This window comes from Balaenoptera musculus, chromosome 5 (genome assembly GCF_009873245.2).
Source record: "Balaenoptera musculus isolate JJ_BM4_2016_0621 chromosome 5, mBalMus1.pri.v3, whole genome shotgun sequence".
Classification (NCBI taxonomy): Eukaryota; Metazoa; Chordata; class Mammalia; order Artiodactyla; family Balaenopteridae; genus Balaenoptera; species Balaenoptera musculus.
In genome coordinates, this window is record NC_045789.1 from 126,243,139 (window position 1) to 126,256,207 (window position 13,069).

Genomic DNA, 13,069 nt, shown 5'->3' on the forward strand with positions numbered 1-13,069 from the left:
CACACCAAAGGCCAGTCTTCATCCAAAGAAGATGATGTTGTATATTGTGGGACTAGAAGGGAGTCCTCTATTATAAGCTCCTTCTGGAAAACCAAACAATTAATTCCAACAAGTACTGCTCCCAGTTAGACGAACTGAAGGCGGCACTTGACGAAAAGTATCCGGAATTAAGTCAACAGAAAATGCATAATCTTCCTTCAGGATAACGCAAGACTGCATGTTTCTTTGATGACCAGGCAAAAACCTGTTACAGTTTGGCTGGGAAGTTCTGATTCAACCGCCATATTCACCAGACATTGCAACTTCGGTTTCCATTTATTTTGGTCTTTACAAAATTCTCTTAATGGAAAAAATTTCAATTCTCTGGAAGACTGTAAAAGGCACCTGGAACAGTTTTTTGCTCAAAAAGATAAAAAATTTTGGGAAGATGGAATTATGAATTTGCCTGAAAAATGGCAGAAGGTAGTAGAATAAAACGGTGAATATGTTGTTCAATAAAGTTCTTGGTGAAAATGAAAAATGTCTTTTATTTTTACTTAAAAACTGAAGGAATGGGACTTCCCTGGTGGCACAGTGGTTGGGAGTCCACCTGCCAATGCAGGAGACACAGGTTCGGTCCCTGGTCCGGGAAGATCCCACATGCCCCAGAGCAACTAAGCCTGTGTGCCACAGCTGCTGAGCCTGCGCTCTAGAGCCCAAGAGCCACAGCTACTGAAGCCCGCACGCCTGGAGCCTGTGCTCCACAGCAAGAGAGGCCATGGTGATGAGAAGCCTGCGCACCACAATGAGGAGTAGCCACCACTCGCCACAGCTAGAGAAAGCCTGTGTGCAGCAACGAAGACCCAATGCAGCCAAAAATAAAATAAATAAAATAAGTAAATTTATTAAAAAAAAAAAAGAACAAAGGAACTTTTTGGTCAGCCCAATAGTATGCTTAAGAGCCTTTCTTTTTGGTTTTTGTGAATCTACTGTAAGGTTTTGATTGGTGATTACTCTGGATTTCAAGGATGCCGACCCATAACTATATCTGCTTGCTTTAAACTGATAGTCATACAAGTTAAACACATTCTAAAATGTCTACATTTTTGTACTCCCCTCTCTCATATTTTTTTATTTTAATGTCCTATTTTACGTTTTCATGATTATCTTTTAGTGCTACTTGTAGTTATAATGTTTTACAAAAATTATTTGATTTTTTTTTAAATCTATGTCATGGTTTAAGTGATCTTCAAGCATATATTTGCCTTTCCTGCTGGGATTTTCCCCTTTTCTTCAGAATCCTGTTTCTTTTTTAGAGATCTTTCAATATTTCTTTTAGGGTAGGTTTAGCATTGTTGAATTCTTTGTTTTTGTTTGTCTGAGAAATTATTTTTCCTTCTATTCTAAATGATAATCTTGCTGGGCAGAGTATCCTAGGTTGCATGTTTTTCCCTTTCAGGAATTTGAATATATCATACCACTCCCTTCTGGCCTGCAAAGTTTCTGCAAAAAGGTCAACTGATAGGGGAACTGGGGGTTTCCTTATAACTCCTTGTTTTTCTCTTGCTGCCTTTAAAATCCTTTCAGGGAATTTCTCTTGTCCTTTAATTGGGAGTAGTTCCTCTGTTTTCTCATTTTACTTAACTTTCTCTGTCTCTATTAATTTAGGAGAAAGTTACCCACTATGGTCTTGAAGGGGTGTTTTTATGTGGGAGCATCCCTGTGTAGACTGTGTGTGTCCAACATTTTTGGTGCAAGGGCTGGTTTTGGTATGGATGCCAGCCATGTCTTTTTCAATGTGTGCCGGTCATTATCCCCTTGAGAGGGGGTGTGACTGCTATTGTGGTGTTCAAAGCTTGCGCTGGATGTGAGGCAGGGCCTCCTCTTTGTTCTGTGGCTGTCACCACCCTGTTGGGGGCAGGGTCTGCTCCCCAGTTGTTCAAGTAGAAGCCCTGAGGGTTGGGTTTAATCAGGCTCCATCCAGTTGAGTGTGTGCTCTACCCCAAAGGAGGTGATCGCTGAAGCAAATGAGGCCCGTGTGGTCACAGTGACCCTATGCGCTGCCTGTGCAGGCATCCATGGTTCCGCTCAGCAGCCCAAGGTAGCATCTCTTTTTCCATTGTGTTCATCCCAGATGTAGTGAAAGGCTGTGGTGTGGAATAGGCTGTGGCTGGGGATTGAGGCACTGTGGCTGTGCTGCCACCTGAGACCTGGGTTGCCTCTGGCAGACCTCTCCCAAAACCCATCTGCCCCAGATCTGGCATGAAGCTGTGGTACAGAGTGGGCAGAACTGGGGCACTCCTGCTGGGAAACGAAATGCCACATGCTACTGCACAGGGCCTGACTACCCAAGATTCAGCACCTAGCTGCTGCGCATTCTTGTGGTGCTGCTCAGTGCAAGTGCTGACAATGTGTGCTGTGGCTGGGCCCACCATCATGCATAGGCTGACAAAGAGCTCCTCAGCTCCCCCTGAATCACACCCCAGGCCCTCCAGGCTGTCTCTGCATGGCTAGATGAGTCCTCTCCCAGGGCCTGTCTGCCTGAGATTCGGCACTTAGTTGCTGTGTGTTCTTGTGGTACCACCCCATGTGCACACTGACAGCGTCTGCCTGGCTTGCCCAGCCACCCCGATAGGTGCACTGACAATGTTCTCTGTGGATCCACCAAGATCACACCCCAGGCACCCTGGTCTGTCTCTACACAGAGAGACTGAATCTTTGCCCTGATCTGTGCCAGGTTGTGGTGTGGAATGAGGGGGATGGGGGTGTTCACCCCTTCAGATTGGGAAATGCAGCAAGGCGGCAGCTGACAGTGTTAAGTCTCTTTCCACCCTGATTGTTTGCAAAGCCAGCATGTGTGACACTGCTCCTGAGTAGAGTCTAGGCTTCTCCAGTCCTTCTATCTGTCTCAGTGGATTTACCAATAGGCAAGGGAGCTCCCTAGTGTGAGGATCTATCCATGTGGACCTCCTTTTCCTTCCAGACCCCTCCCAGGGGCACCAGTCCCAACCTGAGGCCATTTTTTTTTTCTTTTGTCCTACCCAGTTACATGGAGATCTTTCTTGCAACTTTGGTTGTATAGGAGATCTGCCAGTTGGCAGTTAGTTTTCTGTGAGAGTTGTTCCACATGTAGATGTATTTTTGATGTTTGTGAGGTAGGTGAGCTCCAGGTTCTCCTACTGTGCCATCTTGATCCCCCTCCTCCTATAACTATAGACATAGACTTAAAGTCTATGTCATCTCATATTAGTATAGCCACCCAGCTTTCTTTTGGTTACTGTTTCCATGGAATATCTTCTCATCTTTCCACTTTTAACCTATTTGTGTCCTTCAATCTAAAGTGAGTCTCTTATAGACAGTATATAGTTGATTATCTTTTAAAATCCTTTCAGCTTCATTTGCATTCAAAACAATTACTGATATGGAAGGACTTCTGCCATTTTGCTATTTGTTTGCTGTATGTCATATCATTTTTATCCTCTATTACTGCCTCCTTTTGTGTTTAATGGATTTTTATATAGCATGCTGTTTTTACTTCCTCTCATTTCCTTTCAATATATATAGTTTAAGTCATTTTTCTAGTGGTTACCCTAAGGATTACAATTAATATCTTACACTTATAACAACCTAGTTCCAATAACTATCAACTTAGCTTCAACAGTATACAAAAAAATCTACTCTTTTATAGCTCCATCTCTTCTTATGTTGTTCCTGTCACAAATTATACCTTTATACATGGTGTGTCCATTAACATAGGCTTATTATTATCACTTACACATTTGTCTTTTAAATTATATAGGAAAAAATTTACTAACAAAAAAATATATTATATTTTATACTTAACTATGTAATTATCCCTACTAGTATTCTTTATTTCTTCATATGCTCCAAATTACTGTCAAATGTCCTTTCATTTTTTTTAAAAAAAAAAAGTTATTTATTTATTTTGGTTGCGTTGGGTCTTAATTGCGGCATGCGAATTTCTTAGTTGCAGCATGCATGCAGCATCTAGTTCCCTGACCAGGGATTGAACCCAGGCCCTCTGCATTGGGAGCACAGAGTCTTACCCACTGGACCACCAGGGAAGTCCCTGTCCTTTCATTTTTTAACCAAAGAATTCCCTTTAACATTTCTTTTAGGCAGTTCTATAACCAACAAACTCCCTCAGATTTTGTTTATCTGGGAACGTCTTATTTTTTCCATTTTTGAAATAGTTTTGCCAGATATGGAAGTCTTGGTTTACAGAGTTTTCGTTTTTGTTTTCTTTTTTTTCTCTCAGTATTTTAAATATGTCACCACACTATCTTCTGGTCTCCAAGGTTTCTAATAAGAAATAGTCTTATTGAGGATCCCTTCTTTATGGTGATTCACTTCTCTCTTGCTGCTTTCAAGATTTTCTCTGTTTTTGTTTTTGAATAGTTTGTTTATAACGTGTCTTAGTGTGGATCATTTTAAATTTATTCTTTTTGAAGTTTGTTGACTTTCTTGGATGTGAAGATTCATGTCTTTAATCAAATATGGAAAGTTTTTAGCCATTATTTCTTCAAATATTCTTTCTGTCCCTTTCTCTCCTCTACTTTTGGAACTTTCATTATGTATATGTTGGAATATTTGATAGTGTTCCACAGATCTCTTAACCTCTGTTCATTTTTCTTCAAGCTTTTTTCTTTCTGCTCCTCAAACTGGATAATTTCAATTGACCTATTCAAGTTAATTGATTCTTTCTTCTCCCTGCTCAAATCTGTTGTTGAAACACTCTAGTGAAATTTTATTTTAGTTATTTACTGAATTCTCATTTGAATCTTTTTTATAATTTCTATTTCTTTATTAAGATCCTCTATTTGTTCAGACATTCTCAACATTCTTCTGGTTTTCTCTAGTTCTTGGTGTATGGTTCTCTTTAGCACTTTGAGCATATTTAAGACATTTGATTTTAAGTCTTTGTCTAGTAAGTACAATGTCCGGGCTTCCTCAGACACTGGGGCAGTTTCTGTGAATTTTTTTTCCTGTGAATGGGCCATACCTTGTTTCTTTGCATTCCTCATATTTTTTTGTGGAAAACTGGACATGTTAGTATTATAATGTGGTACCTCTGGAAATAATATTCTCTCACCAACCCCTCCTCAGAATTTGTTGTTGTTACTTGTGGTGGGTTGTAACTGACTGTTTAGTAAACTTTCTACATTATTTTTGTGAAGACTATACTTTTTTCTCAGAAGTATATGTTTCTTTAGCTTAGTATTCAGCTAATGCTTTGACAGAGATTTCTGGATGCTGGAGTCAAGAAAAGGAACAAGATAAAAAAGGATTCTTCTCTTTTTTCAGATTTGAGGGCACTCCTTCAACATTTAGCCGGGCCATATAAAACTCTACTCTAGCCTTCACTTCCTGCTTGCACTGAGACTAAAGATCAACCAATATTGAAAGGCTAGGGTCTTCTCAAGTATTTTGTATGTGTTCTGCCCTGGTCATGTGGATAACCTTTTAGATTCCCTGGTATACAAAGGAAATTCTGGAAGTCCCTATTGCCCCAAAGTATCTTATTCCCAGTTTGTCCTCTGAGGTTGTGTGACTACTGTGCAACTATTGCTTGTCCCAACTGTTATCTTTTGCCACAGCATCTTGTTCATTTGTGGCAGTGGTTTGTTCATTTGTCTCTCAATGTGTTTAAGGGATGCCTTCCGTGGAGCCAATTCTCCACCTAGAGAATTCCACATTGGGTGAAACAAAGGCAAACATCTATATGTCAAGGAACCAGAAGACAAATCGAAACAGACAATCAAAATTCTTTGAGAACAAGGTCTATTCTGTTCCCTCCAGGAATAGAAACCCACACCAAGAACACAGGTTGATGCCTTCAAAACCAGGACCAACCTGGGAACAGAGAAGTGTGAGAGAGGTAACTTAAATGCCACAAAGCTCTCCTATGTGCTTCAGTCAACCTTTTCCTAATGAAGCATTCACTTAATTGCTATAAACCTTTGACTATCTTCCAGGATTCCAATAAATTTGATCCTGACAATTTGCCAGTTTTTTGTGGGTGTTTCTAGGGAAGTACAAAACCCCAGTTTCCTACTCCACCATTTTCACTGACATTACTAGTCACACCTCTTTGCATTATTTTTTGTTCTTGTTTTTAGCAGTCTCTCCAGGGATCGCAATATATATCCTTAACTTTCATAGTCTATTTGGGGGTTACTTTTGTACCACTTCACTTCAAAGAATCTTCCAAACATATTTAACTTACCCGATTTCCATTTATTCTGTAAATGTCATATATATTACGTTTATATACAACATAAAACTCAAAGTAAAAGGTTTTGATTTTTACTTTAATTACTGATGTAAACTTTAAAGAAATTAAGAAAAAGTGATATTTATTTATACTTATCCATATGTTTCCCATTTCTGGTGTTCTTTATTCCTTCCTGACGATCTGAATTTCTATTTGGTATCATTTCCACTCAGCCTGAAAATGTTCCTTTGGCATTTCTTGTAGTGCATGTTAGCAGATGATGAATTCTCTTTGTTTCTATTCATCTGAATTAATATTTTGTTAGGTACAGAATTCTGAGTTGGCAGGGTTTGCCCTCCAACCCTGCCCAAGCACTGAAATATGTCAATTCCCTGTCTTCTCGTTCCATTATCTCTCATGAGAAGTCAGCATCACTTACATCATTGTTTCCCTGCAGCAATATATTGCCTTTCTCTAGCTGCATTCAAAGTTTTCTCTTTTTCTCTAGTTTTCATAGGTTTGATTACGATGTGCCTAGGTGTGGTTTTCATGGTATTTTTCCTGCTTGGGATCTAAAGAGTTTCTTGAATATGTGTACTTAATAATGTCTTTCAAAAACTTTGGGAATTTTTGAGCTATTTTTTTCTCCATAAAAAAGAAAAGCTCGGGGCTTCCCTGGTGGCGCAGTGGTTGAGAATCTGCCTGCCAATGCAGGGGACACGGGTTCGAGCCCTGGTCTGGGAAGATCCCACATGCCGCGGAGCAACTAAGCCCGTGTGCCACAATTACTGAGCCTGCGCATCTGGAGCCTGTGCTCCGCGACAAGAGAGGCCGCGATAGTGAGAGGCCCGTGCACCGCAATGAAGAGTGGCCCCCGCTTGCCACAACTAGAGAAAGCCCTCGCACAGAAACGAAGACCCAACACAGCCAAAAAATAAATAAATAAATAAAATAAATTAAAAAAAAAAAAAGAAAAACTCACTCCACCACACATTTAAAAATTTTTGTTGACTACTGGAAATCATTATCATTCTATGATATCTGAAAATTTTTAGTATCTGATATATTTTTACAATAAAAGGAGAATTAAATCTTCTGAAAAATAGAAGAGGGGGGTACTCTCATAAACACATTTCACAGGTCAGCATAACCCTGATACCAAAACCAGAAAAGGATGCCAAAGGAAAAGAAAATTGCAGGCCAGTATCCCTGATGAAAAGAGATGCAAAAATCCTCAATAAAGTATTAGCAAACTGAATCCAAAAATACATTAAAAGGATCATACACCATCATTAAGTGGGATTTATTCCAGGGATGCAAGGATGTTTCAACATCCACAAATGAGTCAATGTGATACACATAACTTTTTTAAGACAATGAAGGATTATCATATGACCATCTCAACTGATGCAGAAAAAGCATTTGACAAAATTCAACATCCATTTATGACAAAATTCTCAACAAAGCAGGTACAGTGGGAACATATCCCAACATAGTAAAGGCCATATATGATAGGCCCACAGCTAACATCATACGCAAAGGTGAAAAGCTGAAAGCATTTCATCTAAGATCATGAACAAGACAAGGATGCCCGGTCTTGCCACTTTTATTCAACATAGTACATGAAGTCCTAGCCAGAGCAATTAACCAAGAAAAATAAATAAAAGGCATCCAAATTGTAAAGGAAGAAATAAAACTGTCAGTATCTGCAAATGACATAATATTATATATAGAAAACAGTAGAGGCTCCCTCAAAAAACTGTTAGAACTAATAAACGAACTCAGTGAAGTTGCAGAATATAAAATCAATACACAAAAATCAGTTGCATTTCTATACACTAATAACAAACTATCAGAAAAAGAAATTAAGAAAACAATCCCACTTACAACTGCATCAAAAAGAATAAAATGCTTAGAAATAAATTTGACCTAAAAATTTAACATCTATATATTGAAAACTACGAGATATTAATGAAAGAAACTGAAGACACTAATAAATGGAAAGAGATGCCGTGCTCATGGATTGGAAGAATTAATATTGTTAAAACATCAAAATTCCACTGGTATTTTTCACAAGAATAGAACAATCCTAAAATTTGTACAGAACCACAAAGGAACCCATATAGCCAAAGCAATCTTGAGAAAGAATAAGAAAATTGGAGGCATCATGAGTCCTAATTTCAAACTATGTTGCAAAGCTATAGTAATTAAAACAGTATGGCACCAGGATTTAAAAAGACACATAGGTAGTTCCCTTGCGGGCCGATGGTTAGGACTTGGCGCTTTCACTGCCATGGCCTGGGTACAATCCCTAGTCAGGGAACTAAGATCTCACAGGCTAAGCAGTGCAGGAAAAAAAAAAAAAAAAAGACACATAGATCAATGGGACAGAATCAAGAACCCAGAAATAAACCCACACCTATACAATCTACTGATTCATGATAAAGTAGCCAAGAATATACAGTGGGGAAAGGACAATCTGTCAATAAATGGTGTTGGAAAAACTGGGGAATCACATGTAAAAGAATGAGACTATACCACTATCTTACATCATACACAAAAATTAACTCAAAATGGATTAAAGACTTGAACACGAGGCTTGAAACCATAAAATTCCTACAAGAAAACATAGGTGGTAAGCTCCTTGACATAGGTTTTAGCGATGACTTTTTAAATCTGACACCAAAAGCAAAAGCCAAGAAAAGAAAAACATGTGGCAAAATATCAAGCTAAAAAGCTTCTGCACAGCAAAGGAAACCATCAACAAAAAGGCAACCTACTGAATGAGATAAAATAATTTCAAATCATATATCTGATAAGGGGTTAATATCCAAAATATAGAAAGAACTCACACAACTCAACAGCAAAAAAACAAACAACCCAATTGAAAAATGGGTAGAAGATCTGAATAGAGTTTTCCAAAGCAGATATACAGATGGCCAACAGGCACAGGAAAAGATGCTCATCATGCCTAATCAGGAAAATGCAAATCAAAACCACAATGTGATACCACTTTACACCTGCCAGATGACTGTCATCAAAAAGTCAACAAATAGTCAGTGTTGGCAATGATATAGAGAAAAGGGAACCTTTGTGCACTGATGATGGGAATGTAAATTGGTGCAACCACCATGGAAAACAGTACGGTGTTTCCTTAAAAGATTAAAAATAGAACCACCAATTCCATTCCTGGGTATTTATCCAAATAAAACAAAAACACTAAGTCAAAAATACACATGCACCCCTATGTTTCACTGCAGTATTATTTACAATAGTCAAGATATGGAAACAGGGCTTCCCTGGTGGCGCAGTGGTTGAGAATCTGCCTGCCAATGCAGGGGACACGGGTTCGAGCCCTGGTCCGGGAAGATCCCACATGCCGCAGAGCAGCTAGGCCCGCGGGCCACAATTACTGAGCCTGCGCGTCTGGAGCCTGTGCTCCGCAACAAGAGAGGCCACGATAGTGAGAGGCCTGTGCACCACGATGAAGAGTGGCCCCCGCCTGCCACAACTAGAGAAAGCCCTCGCACAGAAACGAAGATCCAACACAGCCATAAATAAATAAATAAAAATTTTTAAAAAAAGTAAGCAAAAGAAAAGAAACAGTAAGAATTAGAGAAATCCAATGTTCATTGCAGCACTATTTACAATAGCCAGGACATGGAAGCAACCAAGTGTCCATCGACAGATGAATGGATAAAGAAGATGTGGCGCATATATACAATGGAATATTACTCAGCCATAAAAAGAAACGAAATTGAGTTATTTGTAGTGAGGTGGATAGACCTAGAGTCTGTCATACAGAGTGAAGCAAGTAAGAAAGAGGAATACAAATACCGTATGCTAACACATATATATGGAATCAAAAAAAAAATGGTTCTGATGAACCTAGGGGCAGGACAGGAATAAAGACACAGACGTAGAGAATGGACTTGAGGACACAGGGAGGGGGAAGGGCAAGCTGGGACAAAGTAAGAGAGTAGCACTGACATATATACACTACCAAATGTAAAATAGCTAGCTAGTGGGAAGCAGCTGCATGGCACAGGGAGATCAACTCGGTGCTTTGCAACCACCTAAAGGGGTGGAATAAGGAGGGTGGGAGGGAGACGTAAGAGGGAGGGGATATGGGGGTATACGTATGTATATAGCTGATTCACTCTGTTATACAGCAGAACCTAACACAACACTATAAATCAATTATACTCCAATAAAGATATTTAAAAAAAAAAGAATTAGAGAAATCAATGAAATTGAAAACAGTAAATCAATAGAGAAAAATCAACAAAACCAAAAGCTAGTTCTTTGAAAAGATCAAAAAATTCATACGACTCTAGCCATGCTAACTAAGAAAAAAAGAGAGAAGTTACAAATTACTAATATCAGAAACGATAGAGAGGACATCACTACAGATCCCATGGACATGAAAAGGATAATAAAGGAATACTTCGAACAACTCTATGCCCACGAATTTGATAACCTAGATGAAATGGACTAATTTCTGTAGCACATAATCTGCCAAAACTCACACAAAAAGAAACAGACAATCTGTTTAGGTCTATTATCTATTAAAGAAATTGAATCAATAATGGATAACCTTCCAAAACAGAAAGCACCAGGCCCAGATGGGTTCACTGGTGAATTCTATCAAACTTTTAAGGAAGAAATTATACCAATTCTCTACAATCTCCTTCAGAAGATAGAAGCAGAGGGAATACTTCCTAACCCATTCTCTTAGGTCAGCATTACCATAACACCAAAACCAGTTGACAACATTACAAGGAAAGAAACTACAGACCAATATCTCTCATTAACACAGACGCAAAAATCCTCAACAAAATATTTGCAAATTGAATTAAAAAATTATATAAAAAGAATTATACACCATGACCAAGTGAGATTCAACACTCAAAATTTAATTAATGTAATTCATCACATCAACAGGATAAAAAAGAAAATCACATGATCATATCAACAGATGCAGAGAAAGTATTTGACAAAATCCAATACCCACTGATGATAAAAACTCTCAATAAACTAGCAGTAGAGGGGATCTTCCTTAACTTTGATAAAGAATATCTATAAAAAACCTACAGGGACTTCCCTGGTGGTCCAGTGGTTAAGATCCGCACTCCCAATGCAAGGGGTGCAGGTTCAATACCTGGTTAGGGAACTAAGATCCCGCAAGCCGCGTGGCATGGCCAAAAAAAAAAAAATTTTTTTTAAGAAAAAAACCTACAGCTAACATCATACTTAATGGTGAGAAACTAGAAGCATTTCCACTAGTATCAGAAACAAGGCAAGTATGCCCCCTCCCATAATGCCTTTTCAACATCATACTGGAAGTACTAGCTACTGCAATAAAACAAGAAAAGAAAAGAAAACATGTACAGGTTTGGAAGGAAGACAAAACTGTCTTTGTTTGCAGATTATTCTATCACCTATGTAGGAAACCAAACAACAACAACAAAAAACCTTCCTGGAACAATAAGTGATTATAGCAAGGTTGCAGGATATATGGTTAATATACAAAAGTCAATTGCTTTCCTATATACCAGCACTGAACAAGTGCAATTTGAAATTTAAAATACAATGCAATTTACAGTAGCACCCCAAAAATGAAATACTTAGGTGTAAATCTAACAAAATATGTACAAGATCTATATGAGGAATACAACAAATCTATGATGAAGGAAATCAAAGAACTAGATAACTGGAGAGATATTCCGTGATCATGGATAGGAAGACTCAATATTGTCAAGATGACAGTTTTCCTAACTTTGATCTACAGAGTCAATGCAATCCCAACTGAAATCCCAGCAAGTTATTTTATGGCTATCAACAAGCTGATTCTAAAGTGTATACTGAGAGGCAAAAGACCCAGAATAGCCAGTGCAATATTGAAGGAGAACAAAGTTGGAGGACCGATACTACTAAGGGTATTGGGTGATATAAATCTACTGTAATCAAGACAGCATGGTATTGGTGAAAGAACAGACAATTAGATCAATGGGAAAGAATAGAGAGCCCAGAAATAGACGCACAGAAATACAGTCAATTAATCATTGACAAAGGAGCAAAGGCAATAGAATGAAGCAAAGATAGTTTTTTCAACAAATGGTGATTAAAAAACTGGTTATCCACGTGCAAAAAAAAATGACTCTATACACAGCCTTTACAGCCTTCACAAAAATTAACTCAAAATGGATCATAAACCTAAAAATAAAACTATAAAACTCCTAGAAGATAACACAGGAGAAAACTTAGATTACCTTGGGTATGACAATGACTTTTTAGATACAACACCAAGACACAATCCATGAAACAAATAATTGACAAGCTGGACTTGTTTAAAATGAAAAACGTTTGCTCTTCAAAAGACATCGTCAAGAGAATGAGACAAGCCACAGACTGGGAGGATGTTGCAAAAGAAACACTGATAAAAGACTGTTATCTAAAATACAAAGAACTCTTAAAACTCAACCATAAGAAAACAAACAACTCGATTAAAAAAACAAGGCAAACTGTTCAACCCATATCTCACCAAAGGAGACAGACATACAGATGGCAAATAAACGTGAAAAGATGCCCTACATCATATATCATCAGGGAGATGCAAATTAAAACAAGATGCAACTACACAGCTATTAGAATGGCTAAAATCCAGAACAATGATAACATCAAATGCTGGTGAGGATGTGAACAGGAATCCTAATTCATTGCTAGTGGGAATGAAAAGTGGTACAGCCACTTTGGAAGACAGTTTAGAAGTTTCTTACAAAACTAAAATATACTCTTACCATAAGATCCAGCAATTGCTTTCCTTGGTATTTACTGAAAGGAGTTGAAAACATG